We start from the raw sequence: 8261 nt of genomic DNA on the forward strand, positions 1-8261 counted from the left end.
ATTCTCCCTGAGGATGAGACACACATCACTGGACCTGAGGTTGCTCCCTTTGAGGCTCCTCAGTATACAAATGATCATCCTCTAGATGACATTGTGGAGCAAGCCAGTGATAATCCTTTGGATGTCGTTGATGTCCCCTCAGGTATTCCTTCTTCCTACCCCTTCACTTATTCTAACTGATGGTGCTTGAGCTAACAAGGCCACAAACAACAATTAGGACCAAAAGCAAGTATACAAATAGTCTCAATATCGTCTTTCAAATAATAAAAGTGGTACAAGTACCGGATATCGTCCACAAGGATCGTAGTAAAAGTTTAAAAGAAAGTAAAATTAAGGAAATGATTTCAGAAGGTGAATTCGAAGACTTTGATTTGAACAGAGTTAACACAATTAAAAACAGGAGATAACATAATAATAAAAGTAAGCTAGGGTGTATGACTTTTCGGGTGAGATGTAAAAATTATTTCCAGTCGACCAATGCTGTCAAAATGCTACAACATGAGACCATGCTGACAGATTGCTACCGCATTCAATCAGTAACAACTATTTTTACCAATTACTTTGAAGGTATTCCTCTCGGACTTCACCAATGCACTGATATTATAGCTTTCAACCCATATCTCTATGAGGTATCCAGACCAGTGAAAGTGACAAATGGCGTCTTCAAAATATATGGATAAACAAATCTCTTTGTTAAAAATCACTCTCTCGAGTGGATTCCCATATCATTCAAATTGACATGTTCTGAATGGCTCATCTCTGAATCCATTCCACTTTAACACTTCAGAGTGATCAACCCATCGAGAATTAACAACTTAGAAAATACGGACAACAAATCTCTTTGTTAGCAACTCTCTCAAGTCTACTTCCCATATCATCCAAGTTGACGTGCAATCAATGGCTCAGCNCACTTTAACACTTTCAAAGTGATCAACTCGTCAAGAAGTGTCATTGGTTTTATAAAACTTGAAATGAAAAAGTAAAACATCGTTGTAACATGAAATGGTCGACTAGTTTTGTCTTAAAAACTCACCATTTTTGTCATACAACCGAGCTAATAAAATTAGCTACTCATGACGATAAGTAAATAACAAGAAATATAAAGTGCGGTAAATAAAGACATAATATAAATGCAGAAAGTAAATGACGGAATATAAAGGATGCGGAAAGCGTAATAAATAAATGACAGAAATAAAATGCAAGTAAGCGTAAATAAATAAATGACGGAATATTAAGAACGATAATATAAAGAAAGCGATTAAATAAAGCAATTAAAGAAACTTGAAATGCCAAAAGATTAATAATATTAAGAAACTTGTTCTTCATGTAAGCAATCTACTTGAAGAGAGAACAAAAGATACTAGAGAGCAAGAAGCAAGGTGTGGTTGTGAATACTCATCCCCAATATCCCTTTTTACACTAAGGATGGAGTGAGGGTAAAAAGGACATTTCACACCTCCTTGGTTCAAAAGAAACTAAAAAGTACATGTTAGCAAACTAATATTTAGAAAACAACTAAATTAGTCTTGTAAACTCCAGCTAATCTGATCAAACTACAACTGGTCCACTTTAGAAGGCTATCAAAGGTCTTCCCATTGTCATGTCGGTCAAGTCCAAGTCTCATCTATCTCTTCATTTACCATCAGGTCATGCTACCACATTCCCACAACATTGACCTGCTCCAATCTATCCAAAATGAACTCAATTTAGACCAAAATCCACTAAAAACAAGTTCATCAATCTTCTTAGCATAAAAATAGAGAAAAGAGATAAAATGACTCAAAGTTGGGATATAAATAGAAAATAACTTATCTAAAAGAGAATAAAAATGTACTTTACGTACTAAATACTTAGTACGTATCACTAACCCCGAGCTTCTCTTTGATCACTCTTCTTTTCTTTCAGGTTCTTCTGCGCCTCAAGCTATGGACGAAGAAGAAGAGGAGTGCGACGAAGATGATGAAGAGGAGTACGACGAAGATGATGAAGATTACGATATGGCTTCTGATGTCAAGCTCCTCCTCCCAGCCCGTCGATACAATTTTCTGCAAAATGAACGAAGTCCATCAAGACATGCCTCACAAGGCTGATGTCGCTGCAAAACTCTCAATTGTTAAAACTGAAGTTCAACAAATCAAGAACCAGCTCTCCTCTCTTCAAGAGGCGGTTCGAGCCAATGTTGAAGCCATCGCTGCTCTCTCTAGAGGGCTGATGAAGCTCAAACTAGTCTCTCCAGCAGATGGAGCTCCTCCAGCAAGTCCTGGTCGCTGTTCGCCAACTAGCACCAATAATCCCTCCTTTCTTCATTGCTGATGATCGTGCTCAGCTTAATGAGATGCGAGAAGTGATGAACAACCTGGCCAGCGCTCTGATGCGGCTAGAGGAAATAATGGTTCTCCAGGTCCAAAGTGTGGACCAACTCTTTGGCATATGCTCTCAAGACTTAGGCAGAGAGGGGGAGATAAGGTCCAACGCTGCTGCTGGACCATCTGCTGAACCGGCAACCAATGAAGCTGAAGCTCCTAGAGCTGAAGCTGAAGCTGAGGTTTCCCGTGATATCCCAATCTCCGATGAAGCTGCTACAACTGAGGAAGTTGATGCAATCCCTCGTGATGATGACCTTCCCATTACCTCTGCACCTGTTGCTGGTAATGTGGAGGAAGAAGTTGACGAAGACGAGGATGAAGGTGATGAACCTGATCTTCCAGACTCCGGCAGTGACCTTGATGGCGATGACGACGATGATGATGAAGATGATTTCACCATCCAGTTCTAGCGTCCAACAACCGCCACCAAAGGAGTTACCCTCAGGGATTCCGCATCCCAGGGGGAGCAAAGGGAAGAAGAGTCAGTGCCTGAAAAGAACCAGGGCCCTTTGTCGAAAGGCAAAGGAGTCGCTGAAGAAGGGAACCTGAAGGTATTGTTCAACACCCTCAACCCTTGTATGACGACTCTACCTCTCAAGTAGTCATCACTTCCCTCTAATAACTTGATATCCCTTCTACTACCTGCGGTCGACTGAATGGGTCCCTGAGAACCCTATCTCCAGCGCTCCTACCGACCAGCAGATGACTCAGCTCAGGGAGTCACTCGACCAAACTAGAGTAAAAATTCATCTTCGTACCTCTAGTGGTAGTGAGTTCGACTTCCTGACAGAAGCTGAGAGACTCGAGGCATTAAGAGCTGAAGAAGAGTTAGAACTTCAAAAGAAGCAGACTGAGGACAGACTAAACCTGGCCAAGTCTCTAGCTGAGAAAGTTCTTCCAAAGAGAAAGTCCAAAAAGAAGGTGAACGTTATCCAAGCCCAAGCTAAGCTACTCTCTCTTGCAGAAGCTGAGCAAAGGAAAAATCTGAAGCTAGCTGAGTGGGACAAGCGCTGGAGCAAAGCTAAAATAAACAAGAGAATCAGTCCTCACTGAATCAAGAGCGTCAGCATCAGCGGACGATCCAAAGACGATGGAAGTCTACTCTCAATGCTCATCACCAGGGACAATCTCGATGCCATAACTGAGTACCCTTCCTACCTTGGCCAATATGGATACAACGAATGACTGGAGATCAGACAAACCATCCAGCGCTCCAAATGCAGACATAAATCGATTATTGAAGACATCATTAACGATGGAACACCTGGTTTATCATGAAATGTTCAGGTATGTCGCAGTCCCTGATAGGCCAACGCTGAAGAAAGGAGGAAGGAAGAAAAGACCCTCTAGTCCTAGTGATGGACCATCCCTGAGAAATGAACATGAAATGAAGTTTTCCTTAGATGAAGTCCTAAAGGATCGTGAGAGTCCAGACATCTCTCTGCTGAATCTTGAACTGCCAGCGAAGAATCTTTATGTACCCAACACTGTGCACTTCAAACCTAAGTCTGGAGTTATATTCCTTGACTATGAAGGTGAAGTAAGATTTCATAGAATTCTGAGTTACATTTATGCCCGATGGAACACCTGGTTTATCTTACGTTCTGGCTAGATGATGACTTGAAAGGAAGAGTTATGGACCGAAAGATACGAAGGGAATTTCTACGTCGAAATAAGCTTGAAGAAGATGTATTAATCTAAAAAACTTATACTAGTTTATTTTCTTTGTAACATTGTCCATGTATTGTAATCTACTTACTATGTCTTTCAGTGATTAATATTATTTTTTATAAGTTTTAGATATGTATTGAACTTCTTGTAATATTTCCCTTGACATTAATATAAGTGTTTCTGTGCATCACTGAAAAAGATCCCTGAAAAAAGAAATAGGGACACAAGTCTATGAGTTCTAGTATTACTTTTACATTCACTGACAATCTATAAGTCAATGAATAAGCTTTCAGTTTCCCTTCAACTAACTTTTTTTAGGCTTAACTTAAGAAAAAATTTCAAAATAAAGACTGACTCACTGAAAAAGATCCCAAAATAGTTAAAAGAGACATGTACTTTATGTGTCACTTTTTCTTACTATTATTTGATAAGACAACTTTTTTTATGTTGTCTTATTCTCATCAAATAGGGGGAGATTGTTGATTCTCTCTCTCAGTAATTTGATGATAATCCCTTTTACCTTATATGAAATTTATGTTTCTGTCTTTCAGTTCTAGCGATCATCACTAAGCCTGTTCAGTGATCGTTGAAGAACTTGTAATGTAAATCCATCAGCAACAGCGATACTTCAAGAAGACAAAACTCACACCAAAGAAGCTTCAACAAAATTCAAAGACTGAAACTGAAGATTAGAGACTGGCGAGTACGTGATCTGAAGCGGTATTCAGTTATTACAACCTGGTCTACATATGTGTGAAGACTGCCCAAGCCTCAGTGAATGCTGAAGAGACCTTCAGGTTATTCTAGCATTTAGCAATCAAAAGAATCTTGTTGAGCACGATTATTTTTGTCTTGTCCTTATAAACACAAAGGACAAACCCATACCCTTTCTAAAAGAAAGTACGGTACAGAGCCGATTAGTTGACTCTACTACCCACCAACTTTTGTGAAAGGATGTCTGCTCATGAATAGGCTCTTGGACTATTCACTGTAGCAAATGACAAGTCTTTCTCTAAAGGCTTGACTCGTGTTACCTACAACATTGCATTAAAGGTGCGTTTAATGCAATAGGTATAAATAGATGTGTTTTATGTCCATGCAGAGATACTCTCTACACTCTCTTAGCTGAAACTTACTCTTGAACCCTAACTCTCGTTCATAAGTAAAAGAACACACATCTAAGAACACTATACGCTTATCTTCAAGAGCAAGTTAGAATCTCTTTATTGTATTCTAAATAGTTCTCTCTCAGATAGAACTAACTTTCTTCTAAGTCTTTTACAACAAATCTTTTTCTTATTTCCTAAGAACTAGTGTGTAACTTTAGATTGTTTAGATAGATTTTATTTACCTTATCTTTCCACAAACAATCTTGTAATCTGTATCGATCCTTCTTTATCAATATATATTTTAAATTTGAAAAGTTTACTGTGTTTGTATTCATCCCTCCCCCCTTCTACAAACTGTTATACACATCTTGTAGAACCTAACAAGACCAACATTTTCATGGATTGAAAACAAGAGAATATATGATAAAATGCTTGATAAAGAATGAGATAAATAATTTACCTCGATACTAGACTAGTAGCTAGAGTTACAAGGATTGGATATCCATACCTTAGACGGTTTTCGATGAAGTGAGCATGTAGCTCCTATCCCCTTGTTAATGCCCCTTTCTTATTCTAAGATTGGTCTCGAATAAGTTTACACATGAATGTGACTGATTGATACAAGATCTACGGATGTTACAATCCTCAAAGCACAAAGTACAAGCAAAAAATAATGCTACTAAATCCCCTACACCTGACAGCTTTGAACCAACTTGACTTTGATCATTTGTATCATACTTAGAGATGCATTCAGGTGTTAATGTCTGAACAAAAGTTGTAGGCCGATTACTTAGGGTTCCAGTCGATTTGGATTCATTCCATTTGGATCAAAAACCTATTTTATATGAATTTTCTAAAAACAGTATGCAAATCCCGTTTTTGCACAGGACCAGATACATGAACTCACTATTTTGAGAATTATGGACGTAAAATCAGGTTTGAACATAAGAACTCTTAATTGATACGACATGCTATTTTTTCCATTCATTCCTCAATATCTTGTTCATTCGCAACAAAATATTTTCTGGCCAACAAACAGTACGAGACGCAAGGTATATTCTTTTTCGTTTTTCTAATTTCTTCCCTAGGTACATCAATTAGTAGGTATGAGAGGATTACAAAGTTGTAGTAGATACAGACACCTTTTCAACAATATATGGCACACCTCAATCGGATCAATGAGTGATTTTATATGAATTATTAAACAACCAACATTACTATGATTCCTATGCATAGCTCAAAACAGCCCCTTTTATATAAATTTGACACTAAAACTATCAAGAATCAACTATCTAGCTTTACCATATTGCAAATAAATGATTAAAACTTAATTTATAACTTCTTTAACCAATAATGACATAAAAATAACATCATTTAACAAAGGTTTAGCTTACTAATCAAAACCTTATGAACCCTAACTTGAACCTTTCCAACTTTAACACAAATCAATAATTTAGACCACAAACCTTGAAATTTATGGATTCATACCTTGCTTCTTTACGTTCTCTTCAATCAATTATCTTTAAATCTTCAAAATATCACCAAAGTACCAGATGCATGAGAATGTAATAACAAAATCTAGGGTTTATGTAAAGAGAGAAATTTAAGTCTAGAGAGAGAAGTGTAAGGTGCAAAATGAGGGTTATTTGACTGAAATTAAGGGGTTTAAATAATCAGTACAAGAATTCTCACTTATCAAATATTACCCCTCATCAATTGCCTAATTCAAAATTATTTCTTACATGGATTTTTCTTAACATTTCTAGTTCTAAGACCAATTTATTTTCTACATAACTGATCATTTACATAAAAATTGGACTTACATTATTAGTATAAAATACAACTACTTTAAGCAATAGTACAAGTAAATAAAACATCTAATTATCATGTAAATGAATATACCAAGATTAATCGATAATAAAATCTAGGTTGTTATAAAACATGAAATTTACTGGGTTTTTTTTTTTTTTTTTGAAGAACAATTATTTAAACAAATATATCATAGAAATATGAATCAACAAAAAGTATTACCACAATTTTCTTTATTTACATCGGTTCCAAAAAGGATAACTATAACAAACAACATAACAAGTTTTTTTTATTAATTTATATATTTTGTATATTTTTATTTACTTACAAGATTTTTTTTATTAATTTATATAAATAACATTATTTTTTATTTAATTTTGATCAAATTAAGTTACGTGAATGGTCGACTTTGAACAAGATGACACGGGAATATATTTTAATAAAAGAATTGAAGTCGTCATGAACAACTTCAATTATTTAATAAAATAAAGATAAAAAATTTCATTACAACTACTATTTAATTAATTATTTAAGTAGCAAAAAGATATTTAAAAATAAAATTATAATCATAATTTAAAATAGTTTAATTAGACCATATTAACAATAGAGACCAAATATTACGATATGAAGTTATAGTAATCAGATAATAAATTTAAAACACACGTCTAATTGCCTCTTAAAAATAATCAGATTTAATTACTATTTGTTTTTAAAATATGTGATTAAAATCTATAACAATACAATCAGGTGGAGTAAAAATGTAAAATTAGTTGATAAAGAAGAGTTTTTTTAAATTTTTTACCAACTCTTATGATCCGAGTAAGCGTTGTCCCGGGTAAGAGTATTTATCAAATGTTTTTAGCAAGTGCTTACCAACAATAAAATGATCATTATAACTCTATTTGTAATTATATGTTGAATAATATGTAATTGTTTTTGTCATTAATAGTTCAATGGAAGGAAAAGAAATGCATACTTTAAATAAAGGAAAAAGTCTAAAAAATCCAAATAGACTTTAGTGTTTGGAATGATTAAGTCATTGAACAATTTTTTGAAACAAATAAGTCTTTGGGCATTCCAAAACTTGTTAAACGACTCCTTAGACTTTCTAAAACTTGTTAGATACATTCTTATGACCTATAAAACTAATACAATTTTCTTACATCAAATTAAACAGCAAAATATATTAGTAGTCGTTCATACTTAAATACAAACAAAATATGAATGTTAATACCACAAAGAAATTGTTTGTTTTCCATCCTAGACAATAAAAAATAATTTGAAAACAGTTGAGTCGTAATATGAC

This window comes from Cynara cardunculus (assembly GCF_001531365.2).
Source record: "Cynara cardunculus var. scolymus isolate 2C chromosome LG 12, CcrdV1, whole genome shotgun sequence".
In the NCBI taxonomy this organism is placed as follows: domain Eukaryota; kingdom Viridiplantae; phylum Streptophyta; class Magnoliopsida; order Asterales; family Asteraceae; genus Cynara; species Cynara cardunculus.